The sequence below is a fragment of the Euprymna scolopes genome, chromosome 10, assembly GCF_053919585.1.
Source record: "Euprymna scolopes isolate OS-2025 chromosome 10, ASM5391958v1, whole genome shotgun sequence".
Lineage (NCBI taxonomy): Eukaryota > Metazoa > Mollusca > Cephalopoda > Sepiida > Sepiolidae > Euprymna > Euprymna scolopes.
Genome location: NC_136491.1, coordinates 135,308,876 through 135,322,751, shown reverse-complemented (window position 1 = coordinate 135,322,751; position 13,876 = coordinate 135,308,876).

The window sequence follows — 13,876 nt, the reverse complement described above, 5'->3', positions numbered from 1 at the left end:
AGTCTTTGTTATTTTCTTTTAGACCATATTTATACACATTTTTTTTTCAGGTCGGCGCCGATTTAGATGTATGTATGCATCTATCTGTATAAGTGTATATAGCTTATCATTTTACTGAAGTTTAACAGATCATCCAATAATACAATATGCATGTATATATATGTGAATATATATGAATATATATTTGTTATGTGTATATATGTATATGTAAGTTTATATATATATATATATATATATATATATATATATATATATATATATATATATATATATATTTGCGGGGTACAAAATTTTATTATGGCTATGTAAAGACTAAATTCAAACTTGTTCGAAAACATTATTTATTTTAGATTGTGAAATGAAAAAATAAAAATGAATGCGTCAGCTGACCGGTTTCGAAGCTCGCTCAACAGAGCTAAAAACAAGCTTAATTATGTTTTAATAAGAAAAGGGGGGAACAATGAATCGGAGATGAAAAAGTAGGGGGAATATATGTATAAAAAAAAGGGGGTGAATTAATTATTAAATAGAAACTACATTAAGCCCTAAGAGATTCTCTTTTTGTTTGCAAAGAGGTCTCAGAGTCTTAATATATATAGTTTCTAGAATTTTAAGATGGTAAAGAGAATGCGACTTGCTAAGGATGGAAAAAAAATCGGCTCTAAAATTCAAAGCGCAAATACGATTATCTATAAGGTGCTCTCCGAAAGATGAGCCATGTGTATTGTTCAAAACGTCCGAAGATAGGTAGTTTCCATTTCGAATTTTGGATGGAACATGTTGTTTTACCCTATTATCTGATCTTTGAGACGTTCGCCCGACGTAGCGCACACCGCATCTACATTTAAATACATAAATAATAGAATTGTTATGGTGGGGGGGGGGAGAACGTCTTTACAAATTGAAGACAAAATGGGTTTACAATAAAAAACAACGCGGGTATTTGATGCAAAGTAACATTGTTGTACAACAGAAGACAGTTGCTTGGCCAATCTTTCACTAATATTACCTAGGCAAGGTAGGCGTAGGCAGATAGGGCATTTGTCGACGGATGCATGTTTAATTTTATTGAAATTAGAAATTTTATTTTTAATTGTAGATTCCACGATTTGCAATGGAAAAAAAAAGAGTCTTGGTAATAAATTTGACTTCATCATTTAATTTGTTCTCTGAACATATCATACACACTCTATGGATAAGGGTGTTGATAAGATTATATTTTTGTTTGGTGGGGCAAAAAGAGTCCCAACGTGTGTAAAGACCAGTGAATGTAGGTTTACGGTAGATGGAAGTCAAGAAAACGGAAGGTGTTTTACAAACCAGTACATCTAGAAAAGGAAGGGAAGAATTACTTTTCTTTTCTATAGCAAATTTTAGAACTGGGTGATTATTATAAAGGGATGCAAAAAAGGTATCTACTTCCGTTTCATTGTTGAACAGGCAAAACGTGTCGTCAACATAACGAAAATAAATATCTGTTTTTTTTAAAGCCAGATAAAAGACTCTTTTCGTGGAAACCTACGAAAATATTTGCCAGAGCTGGCCCCAGGGGAGAGAGAACCCATCGAAACGCCATCTATCTGCCTGTACTTAATGTTATTAAAACTGAATTCGACCGACATGGTGGCGAATTTCATTAGTTCCACAAAAATATTCTCAGGAATCCAAAATTCGAAATGGAAACTACCTACCTTCGGACGTTTTGAACAATACACATGGCTCATCTATAGGAGAGCACCTTATAAATAATCGTATTTGCGCTTTGAATTTTAGTGCCAACTTTTTTTCCATCCTTAGCAAGTCGCACTCTCTTTATCATCTTAAAATTCTAGAACCAATATATATTAAGACTCTGAGACCTTCTCTTTGCAAACAAAAAGAGAATCTCTTAGGGTTTAATCTAGTTTCTATTTAATAATTAATCCACCCCCTTTTTATATACATATATTCCCCCTACTTTTTCATCTCCAATTCATTGTTCCCCCCATTTCTTTTAAAACATAATTAAGCTCGATTTTAGCTCTGTTGTGCGAGCTTCGAAACCAGTCAGCTGACACATCAATTTTATTTTTTAATTTCACAATCTAAAATAATGTTTTCGAACAAGTTTAAATTTAGTCGCATTTTTTTTTGCCATTAATGATCCCCACCCTCTTTTTTCTTTCTATTCAAAAAATGCTACATCTCCAAAAGTGTGTTTATTCAAAAAGTCTGAATAAATACAGGTTTTTGAAAATTTTCAAACGATATAATGCTTGAAATTGTCGAACTGAACATTGATACAATTGTAACATGAAATGAAATACACTTTTCGTTGTCATCAACACCTTATCTTGAAGTCTTGATTTTGCACACACACACACACACACACACACACACACACAATATATATATATATATATATATATATATATAAATAGAGAGAGAGAGAGAGAGAGAGAGAGAGAGAGAGAGAGAGAGAGAGATGGTTATTGGCTGAAGAGAGCTTGATATGCATATCTGAAACGGTCCTAATTATCGGGATTGAAACTGACGGTACCAATGACTTAAATACGATCTCATTTTTCGGATTTTCCTTTTAATTGAGCACTCTGCTGGATTTCTCCCCCCTTGCAGAAAAAGCTAATCATATATATATATATATATATATATATATATATATATATATATATATATTAGTATTTGGGTGCCATCAGCTAGAATCGAAACCGAAACTGTACCAACGAGGCACGCATATTAACTGATAAAAAATAAAAAATAAACTAAGATGAATGCAAAAAATGTATCACGATTTTTCAATTTTGACCCGTTTTTGACCTCTTAAAAAGTATTTTAACCCATAAAAGAACGGTCCGTAAAAAATTCAATCATTTGAGGTCCGGTAACGCCGCTCTGCGACTTTTAGTTTCGGAGGAGGTAGAGTTTGTAAATATGGAGACATATATATATATATATATATATATATATATATATATATATATATATATATATATATGAAACAACGGTTAACGGGTATTGCTGGTGCTTTAAACAAGAATACCAAACCGAACAACAGCGTGTATGTTTATACAAGAGCATTCCGCGCTCGTGGAGTTGCTCCCACAGCCATTTTCTAGAAAGATTGATCTTTTTGCTGAAGGAATTGTCGGCCTAAGTTCGGGCTCTTATTAAGAATGAAGATGCAACAATAGACGTTTGATGTGATGCAGCCTTTCAAGATTGTACAACCGTTCCACACTGGGATCCCACCACACCTTGCATGCTGTAAATGCAATGACCTTAACAACTTCACCAGATATTGCATACGAGGGGGGAGGGGGTTAACAGAGGGTGGACGCATGTATACAAATGCGAGCTATGTGCGAGGAAAATGACTATAAAGTGCGCATGCGAATAGACCGGCAATGGCATTCAGCACGTTCGAGAACACGTTCGAGAGCACGTTAGAAACGCCGATCGAGAAAGTCAGAGGTCAGAGAGAGAAAGCACGATAACGTTTTATTCGGCAAAGTAACCGGAAATAAAGGTCGTTGTTACAAAAAAAAAAAAAGGAGTAGCGTTATTACTTGTTCTATGTTCCTTGGGGCGTAGACTGTGGGTCCCATGTGTAAACGTCTGTACAAGCTTACAATGGTATACCGTGTAATTTAAATTGCCGTAAATAGACTTATCAGTGACTACAAAAAAAAGAAAGAATTTGGGAACAAGATGTCAACACCAGTCTGTTCCGTAGAAAATATGTAAACTCGGCACTAACTAATTCTGGGTATTCGCATTTATTTTTCATACATAAACTGATAACGCAGTCATGATCGATTTCCCGGTTCTGCGACAAAGACACCCGTTTTCCTTTGGCATAGGTGCTTGAAATACTGGATTCGGAGTTGTGAAGTTTCGGAAAGCAGGACCAGAAAGTGATCGGTGGGTCAAATGCCGGCAAAACTAGATAACAGAATTTCTGAATATGTGTTATTCATCAAGGTAAGGGAAGAATACAGACGTAAATTACAAATGCAGATGGATAATAGTTGATTACTGTCATATATGTAGAAGAAGAGTGTGACTCACCCTCGGGATTAATGCTGTTGATTATCATGTTTAACCTAAGATTTACCATGTAATTGGCTATTGAGCACTGAACATTTACAGACCTAGGAAACGTATGTCTGCAAGTAAACGTTGAAAAATCTTTGTAGCTGTACTAAACAATTAGCGTCAAAAGATCAAAATATTGTTAACCAGATTATGCTTCGGCTTAAATGTAGCACAATTAATAGTACTTATGTAATACCAGGAAAGGGTTATTGTTGGATTCGCCCAGAGATTTATGAAAAACAAAAAAACAAACAAAAAAAAAAAACGCCGGAAAGTGTCCAAACGCTGAGCGCCTAAACTCTAATACAAAAAAATAAAACACCCCCCCACACACAAAACATAAATAAAATATTTGTTTACTATCATTGGTCTATTATAAAAATCTAAATATTTATCTTAATTTGAACAAAGGATCGGGAATATTGTCTGAAATTTGCGGTATAATTATCCACGACTGATTCAAGAATATTGTTTTTATTTCAGTTAATTTTTCACTAAAATTGTTTTCATGTTCTCATCAGTTGTTCATTTTATTGACAGAAATAATATATTTGGAATTGTAACAATTCCCCATTAAAATCGCGAAACTTTCGTTCGGCACTTTCCGGTGTTTTCTGTATATCTGGACGATTCCAACAATAGTATTGCGCTCACACTGCATACGTATCCAATTAATAATGCGGTTGTGTTAGCACAGGACTAGATGATAACCTCCACAAATGTCTATTTGAAACAAATATTAGTTCACCACTTTTATAGTGCTCAAACCGCTTATTTACAAACAAACAGGGAGCTTCGCATTTTTCAGCCAATTAAGTAGTGGGTGAAATTATTTACGACAGTGCTCTACATAGGGCATATATATATATATATATATATATATATATATATATATATATATATATATATATGTAGTCATCGATATACTGTACTGTTACATTGCATCACAACTCATCAGTGCCGCTAGACTAGCACCTCACCACAGCCGAGGACCACCGCGTTGACAGTCGGCAGTACTACCCATTGACCCACGGGAGCGGCGCCCAAAAATAACCTTCACAAATGTCTACTTTAAACAAACATTCGTCCATCATTTTTATAGTGCTCAAACCGCTTATTTTCAAACAAACAACGAGCCTCGTATTTTTCAGCCAATTAAGTAGCGGGTGAAAATATTCACGACAGTGCTCTACCCAAAAAGAGGGGGGGGCTTATATATATATATATATATATATATATATTTGTAGTCATCGACATACAGTACTGTTTCGTTAAAAGAAAGAGAGAGAGAGAGAGAGAGAGAGAGAGACAGACAGACAGACAGACAGACGGACAGAGAAATGCCAGTGTCATTTTATGGAAAAAATAATAATTACGCTGCGAGTGGGACTTTGTTATTTTCATTTTGTGTTTGAAAGTCAGCAAAAATATAGGGCTAGTTATGTCTAGCTGTGTATGGATAGTTAGTTATGTCTAGCTGTGTATGGAGGGTTACTTATGTCTAGCCGCGTATTGAGAGCTAGTTGTGGTTGGTCTGTATGAGGGTGGCTAGTCTAGCCTAAACATATTTAAGATCTAGCTGTGTCTGGCCATATATTGAGAGCTAGCTTTGTCTAGCTGTGTATTGACGGCTAACTGTATCTGGCAGAGTGTCGAAAGTTAGATAATTCTTGCAGTGTATCTAGAGCTAGTTTAGACAGTCTCTTTGAGACCTTAAGCAATCAAGCACTAATCCACCACCTAATCTTCTCCTTAACAAACAGCAGATTTAGGCAATATTGTTCTACTGCAGATATTTTAACAGCCATATTTGAAGGCATATACTCTACAGGTCTATACCCTTGATATATCCAAGGCATTTGACAAAGTCTGGAATGAAGGTTTGCGAAGGAAAATTAAATCTATGCTAAACTTCAGACTGACAAACAAAATGGATTTAGACAAGCCCGTTCCACAGCAGACATCCTCACTGTAATCTCTGAACGTATATACCATTCACTTGACAAAGCGGGGGAAGGCAGAGCGGTAGTTCTAGATATATCTAAATCTTTTGACAGGGTATGGCATGAGGGTCTCCTCAGGAAAATTAAATCATACGGTATCCCTGGTAGAATACTTAACATAATTAAATCCTTCTTAAATAAGAGAAAAATCCAGGTTATCCTCGACGGTCATACATCTAAACAATATGATATAAATGCGAGAGTGCCTCAGGGATCTATCCTTGGACCTCTATTGTTCCTAATATTTATTAATGACCTCCCCGACAAAATTGCCTCTGAGATGGATATGATGACACACTCTATAACAGGTATGACAGGAAAACAAATGAACACATATCTAAAGAAATGGCAAACACACTAGAGGATGACAAAAATGGATGGTCACATACAATGCTGCCAAGACTAAACTGGTTTCCTTCAATAATTACAAGAAACCTTCTCTGCCACCAATAGCAATGGCCAGTGACTCTTTATCTGAGAGTACATATTTCAAACTGCTTGGCCTAACGTTCACAGGAAACATGAGTTGAAACAATTACATTGAAAGCATTGCCAGGGCCGCTGCGAAGAAGGTAGGCTCTCTCTACCGTGCTAGAAAACTAATAACACCCGAAAGAATCCTGTTCCTCTATAAGACCACCATTCGCCAATGTATGGAGTATTGCTATCACTTTTGGGCTGGTGCATCTGCTCGTTCCTAGACAAGGTTCAAAAGAGAGTCGCCAATCTGATAGGCCCTGAACTGGCATCTAAGCTTCAGCCTCTGTCCCATCTACAAAATGTTGCATCCCTCTGCCTGTTCTACAAGTATTTTAATGGGGAATGCTCTGGCGAACTGCAGACACTTTTGCCCCTACGACGTAGACACCCTCGACAAACCCGACAGGCAGCTAAATCTCACCCCCACACAGTAGAGATCCCTAGATGTAAAAGATCTTTCTACTCCAGTAGTTACTTCCCCAGAACCGCTAGACTCTGGAATTCCATTCCAGGTCCGTGCTTCCCTAACTGTACTGACATGCAGAAGTTCAAGTGTAACATGAACCGACATCTTGCTTCCCAAATCTCAACATAGTACCCCAGTAGTTGTTGCCCCTGCTAGTAGCCTCCTACACCAAAGTGGCAATGTGCCTTGTTTGGGGTGAAAATATAATAAAAAAATCATACGGTATAACTAAACGAATACTAAATATAATTAGATATTTCTTAGAGAATAGGACCATCCAGGTTGCCATTGATGGGCGTACATCCAAAACGCATAACATTAATGCATGAGTTCCCCAGGAGTCGTATCTTGAACCACTACGACCTCCCTGATAATATTGTATCCGAGATTGGTTTGCTGATGATACAACGTTATATAAAATGCACGAGGAAACAACGGATGTACACAAATCTAAGATAATGGCCGAATATTTAGAAAATGACCTCCAGACCATAAAGAAATGAGGCCTAAAATGGATGGTAATATTTAATACTAGTAAGATTAAGATGTTATCCTTTAGCAATTACAAGAAGCCTCTCTAACCACCGATATCTATCACAAATAACTCCCTATCTGAGAATTCTTCCTTAAAATTCCTCGACAACATTCACAGAAAATATGAACTGGAACAAATAGATTTAGGACATTTCGAAGGCTGTTGCAAGAAAGGTGGGTTACCTCTATCGCACTAGAAAAATACTCACACCTGAGAGTATCCTGTACCTCTATAAGCCCACACTTCACCCATGCATTGAGTATTGTTGCCACATATGAGCTGGTGCTTCTACCATTAGTCTCTCCATCTTGGATAGGGTTAAAAAATGTCTCCAATCTAGTAGGTCCTGCTTTGTCAAATAGGCCTCTGTCCCATCGCCGCAATGTTGCATTCCTGTGACTGTTTTACAGATATTTTAATGGAATGTGCTCTGATGAACTCATTGAACGTGTGCCCCCTCGATGCACATATCCTCGACAAACCCGCTTAGCAACAAATTCTCGCCCCTTCACTGTTGAGGTTCCTAAATTCCAGAAAGCTTTCTACTCTAATAGTTTCTTCCCTCGAACAGCTAAACCGTGGAAATCCCTCCCTGCTAGTTCGTGACACAAAAATCCCGTTCACTTCAGATGTTGGCAACCTTCTCGTAGTCTCTATCAATGTCTTTCAAGAAAAAATTCTGACTAAAAAATATCAGGGAAACCAATGCCAACAATAGAATCTTTAGATTCATACGATATGATAATGAGTAGTGGTGGTGGTGGTGGTGATGATGATAATGATGATGCTGATGATGATGATGATGAGGAGGAGGAGGACGACGATGATGATGATGATGATGATGATGGTGGTGGTGGTGGTGATGATGATGATGATGATGATGATGATGATAGTTTTTTTACTTCAAAATTTTTGTTTTTACTACAAGTTTCTAATAGTAACTATAGTGGTAAATAATTTTATTATTGTCAATAAGTATTGGTGTGTAATATTTTGATGACTTTTTACCCTTCAATCACTAAGGAAATCCTCGAAACATCGTTGATCTTCGCATCAAAATATAGAAAGATAAGTGAGCTCGATAAGGAAACAATCATGCAAGCTCGACAGACCCTTTTATTTTTTGACGATAAAACATGGGTCAAAAAATCAAACCCCGAAGACCCCTTTGACGTCGCGATGGGGGCGTATGACAGTGCGGATATCTGTGATCTGGTTGGACTTTTTCTACTGGAGACCATGAAACATAAATTCCCAGATAACTTTTTTGGATTATATAGAGATGATGGATTTTGCCTATCGCGTGACTACAATGGATGTGCACTAGACAGGCTTAGAAAAGACCTAACTGAATTTTTTTAAGGAACTAGGCTTTAAAATAATAATACAGACAAATTTAGATAGAGTAGATTTTTTAGATTGCACTCTAGATCTCGAGAAGAAAATACACAAACCCTTCCACAAACTAAATGAAAAAATTATGTACATAAATAAGGGTTCATGCCACCCACCCAAAGTGTTTAAAAATATGGTAGCAAACATTAGCCAAAGAATTTCACGGCTTTCTTCGAAAGCTGAAGTGTTCGAGAAAGCAGCACCATATTATAATGAAGCACTGCATCAAAGTGGGTTCAAAGAAAACATAAAATTTCAACAAACCCAGGATAATAGAGAAAATAAAAAACGAAAGAGGAAACGGAAGATAATCTGGTTCTTACCTCCGTTTTCATTGAACACTAAAACATGAGTAGGGCATTTTTTTCTTAGCCTTCTAGACAAGCATTTTCCAGAAATACACAAACTACATAACATTTTTAATAGAAACACTGTGAAAGTTAGTTACTCGACAGCTCCATCAATAAAGTCGATAATATCCAAGGAACCAAAAAAGATAGATAACGCAGGCAGCTCTTGCAGGATCAAAAATAGCTGTCCATTGGAGGGTAATTGTAAAGCTGAATCCCTTGTTTATGAGGCCACAATAACGGACCAATCCACACATATACCGGAAAAATATATAGGTATGACAAAAGGCCAGTTTAAACAAAGATATTACGCGCATATGAGCTCCTTTAGAGCTAAAACAAGGATGAATACAGCATTAGCTGCCCGCGTGTGGGAGCTTAAAGAAAAAATACATCATTTTCCATAAAATGGAGAAAAATAGAGCACAAACCAGCATACGTCCCGGAATTAAGTCAATGCTCACTCTGTAACGCAGAAAAATACTACATCCTCCGGACAATTCATGACCCAAAAATAAAATGTTTAAATGTGAGGAGTGAAGCTTTGAAAAATTGCATACACAGAAGGAAGGGGTTCCTAATAAATTGGATCAATGAAAAGAACAACACTTAGATGTTGATTATATATATATATATATATATATATATATATATATATATATATATATATATATATATATATATATATATATGTAATACGAAAAAAATTGTAAATACAAAAATGATTAGTCGGTAAACTTGGATTTTAATCGTAATTATATTATAGATTTTAAATTAATGTGTTTTATAAAAAATGTTTTTAAATTATACTTTATAAATGTAATTTACAATCTATTTCGAATTTAAAACTATAGAAAAAATATAATAATGTTAATATACTAGGGAAATCATTTAGGATAGATAAATACTCACTTCCCCTAACCCTGAAAGATTTGGAATTTAAAAAAATATTTTTTAAACGTATTTCGAAATTTTTAAACGTGATTCGATATAATTAAAAATATTTTTTAAAATTTTAAACATATTTTTGGAAATTTTTAAGCGTAATTAGATATAATTAAACGAATTTTTAAGTTTTTAACCGATACCAATATATATTTTAAGGTTTTTTATACATAAGAAAAGAGATTTTTAAATTAATTTGGGTTCAAAATGAAAATCGATTTATATAAGGAAAAAATTTTTCGAAATTAGATCTTAAATTTAAATAATTCAAAGTTTAAAATTAGGTATTACATCATCCGATTAATAAAATAAAAAGGGGGGATTTAACAAAAACGAGATTTAAACGTGAACTCTATATATATATCTTCAAACTTCCGGTTATAAAATAGACGAATATTGGCTGAAGAGAGCTTGATAAGGATACCTTAAACGGGCCTTATTATCGGGCTTGAAACCGACGGTACCAATGATCTGTCTCAACTAACAACTTCCTATACACAATATATATATATATATATATATATATATATATATATATATTAAGTAAGTTCAGATGCATTGAACTAAAACGTATTTTTCTAAAATTGCCCTATATATACTTACTTGATATATATATATATATATATATATATATATATATATATATATATATATATATATTAAGTAAGTTCAGATGCATTGAACTAAAACGTATTTTTCTAAAAGTGCCCTATACATATGTAGAGCTTTTATAAGTGAAATATATGCATATATATATATATATATATATATATATGGTCATCTACACGCAGTACAGCTTCGCTGTATCACAGCTTATCAGTGCAGCTAGACCAGCAACTACCAGGATTGAAACTCGACCGCCCAGTAGGATTTGATGTATCCACATAAAATGTTATCAAAAGATATATTTTTGTATCGATTTTCAATCTTTACGTTAACAGTGCTTAATACGTAAATAGAGTTTGCGAACTATGAAAATAAAGTCTGGCAATTTAGCTTTACAAAAGCGTCTGCATTCCCGGTCATAAATCGTCAAGTTATTTTAGCCAGCAAATCACTATAAGGATGAAATGCGAACGCGTCTGTATAGCTTAATTGCCTTATATATTTCCATGGCTTACTACTATTACTAATGATAATATTTTAAAATAAATATTAACAATTTTTTAACACCAGTGTTTCATGCTTTTGAAATCATCAGCATGGGAAGTGATAATTATTGCTGATCGAGAGATTCAAACCCAGTTAACAAAGTCAATTTACGGACTGCATTTTTCCTCTAGGTTATCAGCAACTGAGACACAATATATATATATATATATATATATATATATATATATATATATATATATATATAACTACTTCATTTAGCGATACAAAATAGTTTTAAAACTAACAAAAACAATAGAAAATAAACAAATAAATAAATTAAATAGACATGAATATACATAAACGATCACACATATATGTATGTATATATATATATATATGTATATATATATGTGCATATATGTATGTACACATATGTATATTTATATATAAACTAACAAAAAAAATGTCTGCCTTAAACCACTAACCTAGTTTTAAAACAGATCCTTTGTTCGATAAAAACATGCCCATTGGCTGATAGGAAGGGGCGCGGTGGATACTAGAAAGCTGATTGGCTAACTAAATCCTCAATAGAAGAGGACCATATAAAAACGATAAACAACTACAGAATTCGCGCATGAGCCTGAGGAATCCTAGAGTGGATGAAACGCCGAATATTCAGTGTAGCTTAATCGGCATATATATTTTATAAATTACTATATATATATATATATATATATATATATATATATATATATATATATATATATAGTAAGCTATGTGCATATATATAGTAAATTATGAATGCATACATATAGTAAGTTATGAATATTTACATACCAGTTGGTAACCTGGCGTTGCCCGGTCGCACACTACACTTTATTATGATATTTTAATTTATGTAGATTGCGTATGTATAATTATAGAATCAATCCTCTATTGATTATTATATATTACAAGGAATAACTTTCTCGGTGGACTAATTCGCAAATAAATAACATAAAATAAAATAATGATAATGTCGTTCATCAAATTCCGTAGTCTTTTACATGGGGGGGGGTCACAGCTTATCAAGGCCCAGAGGCTACTCGAGGATAAGGATTAATAGGTATACATTAGTTAATTTTGTAACTTGGATTACTTAGGGGGACGGTTCAATAAGAACTTTTCACGTTGGACTTGAAGACAATCAGATTGTAGTAAGCTGGAAAGCAGGCAAACGGAATAGAGTTGCACAGGTGAGCAGTTCGCAGAAAGAGGCCCTGTTCATGGAATCTACGTTTAGGTGTTAGCACAGATGAAAAAGACAAATTGTTGATAGTTGTTCTGGCTAGACGAGTGTTTTTCGTGAAAGTCTGGCGAGGGGGAACCATAGATTTAAGTTCAGATGAGCACTTGCAATGAAAATAACGATAAAGCAGGGACAGGCTCGCTACGTCTCTTATGTGGTAAAGAAATTGCGGGGAAGAGAGAAGGGCATTCCCCACTAAGCTACGAAGTCTATTTTGAACTCTGTCAAGACAGCTGCTTCTAGCACTTCCTGCCCAGATGTGGCGACAGTACTCCATAGTTGGGCGGGCCTGGTTTTTATATAGGTAGAGAATTTCATTAGGAGTGAGATATCTGCTGGAGCGGTATGAGGATCCAACCATTTTCCCAGCTGATCCACCATTTTTCCAGCTGATCCACCATTTTTTCCAGCTTATCAAACCATTTTTCCAGCTGATCCACCATTTTTTTCCAGTGACAGTCTGTATTTGTTTACAATATGGCATCAGTTGATATTTGGCTTGAGGAATAGTCCCTTTGATTAATGTATAGTTTTAAAATATACGAGTGAAAAATGATTTGCGGCGATTTTAAATGATGCCTTTTATTTTATACTAAATTGAACTAATTAATAAGAAAAAATTAAAATAAAATGGTGAGGTACAACCGTCTTGAAGAGAGGATCATTTGATCTGTAGCCGAATGCTATATCAGTAAGATATATCTCCAGATTATAATAAATCTGTTTTTTTTTAAGAAGAAATGACTTGCTGCAATGTTATTATCTCCTTTAGCCGGTGTAACGTAAAATATTCCCATGTAGACATATTTTGTATCTATAAGAGAGAAAAGCTATTTTTTAAAATCGGTTCTTTCGATTTTCGATACATTCGGATGAATTTCTGTATAAAACATATCTAAGAACACTGTCAGACATTTAAATTAGTTTTGTGTGAAATATGTAAAGGATATGTTCAATCGTGACTTTTATATAATAGTAGAAAGATATATATCTATATATATTTATAGTAAATTATGAATATATCTGTATGTGTATATATATTAAGTTGATATTTATTTGCTTCCACACGAAAGCAAAATTTTACATGAGCCCGTTTTTAATTGGGGGTAACACCAGCTCAGCAATACAAAAAATGTTTTAGTGTCAAAAGCTTTCTCCTACATTGACCAAGGACAAATTTACATAAATGTAGCATCAGAACAGATATTACACTGTGATCTTCTAGTC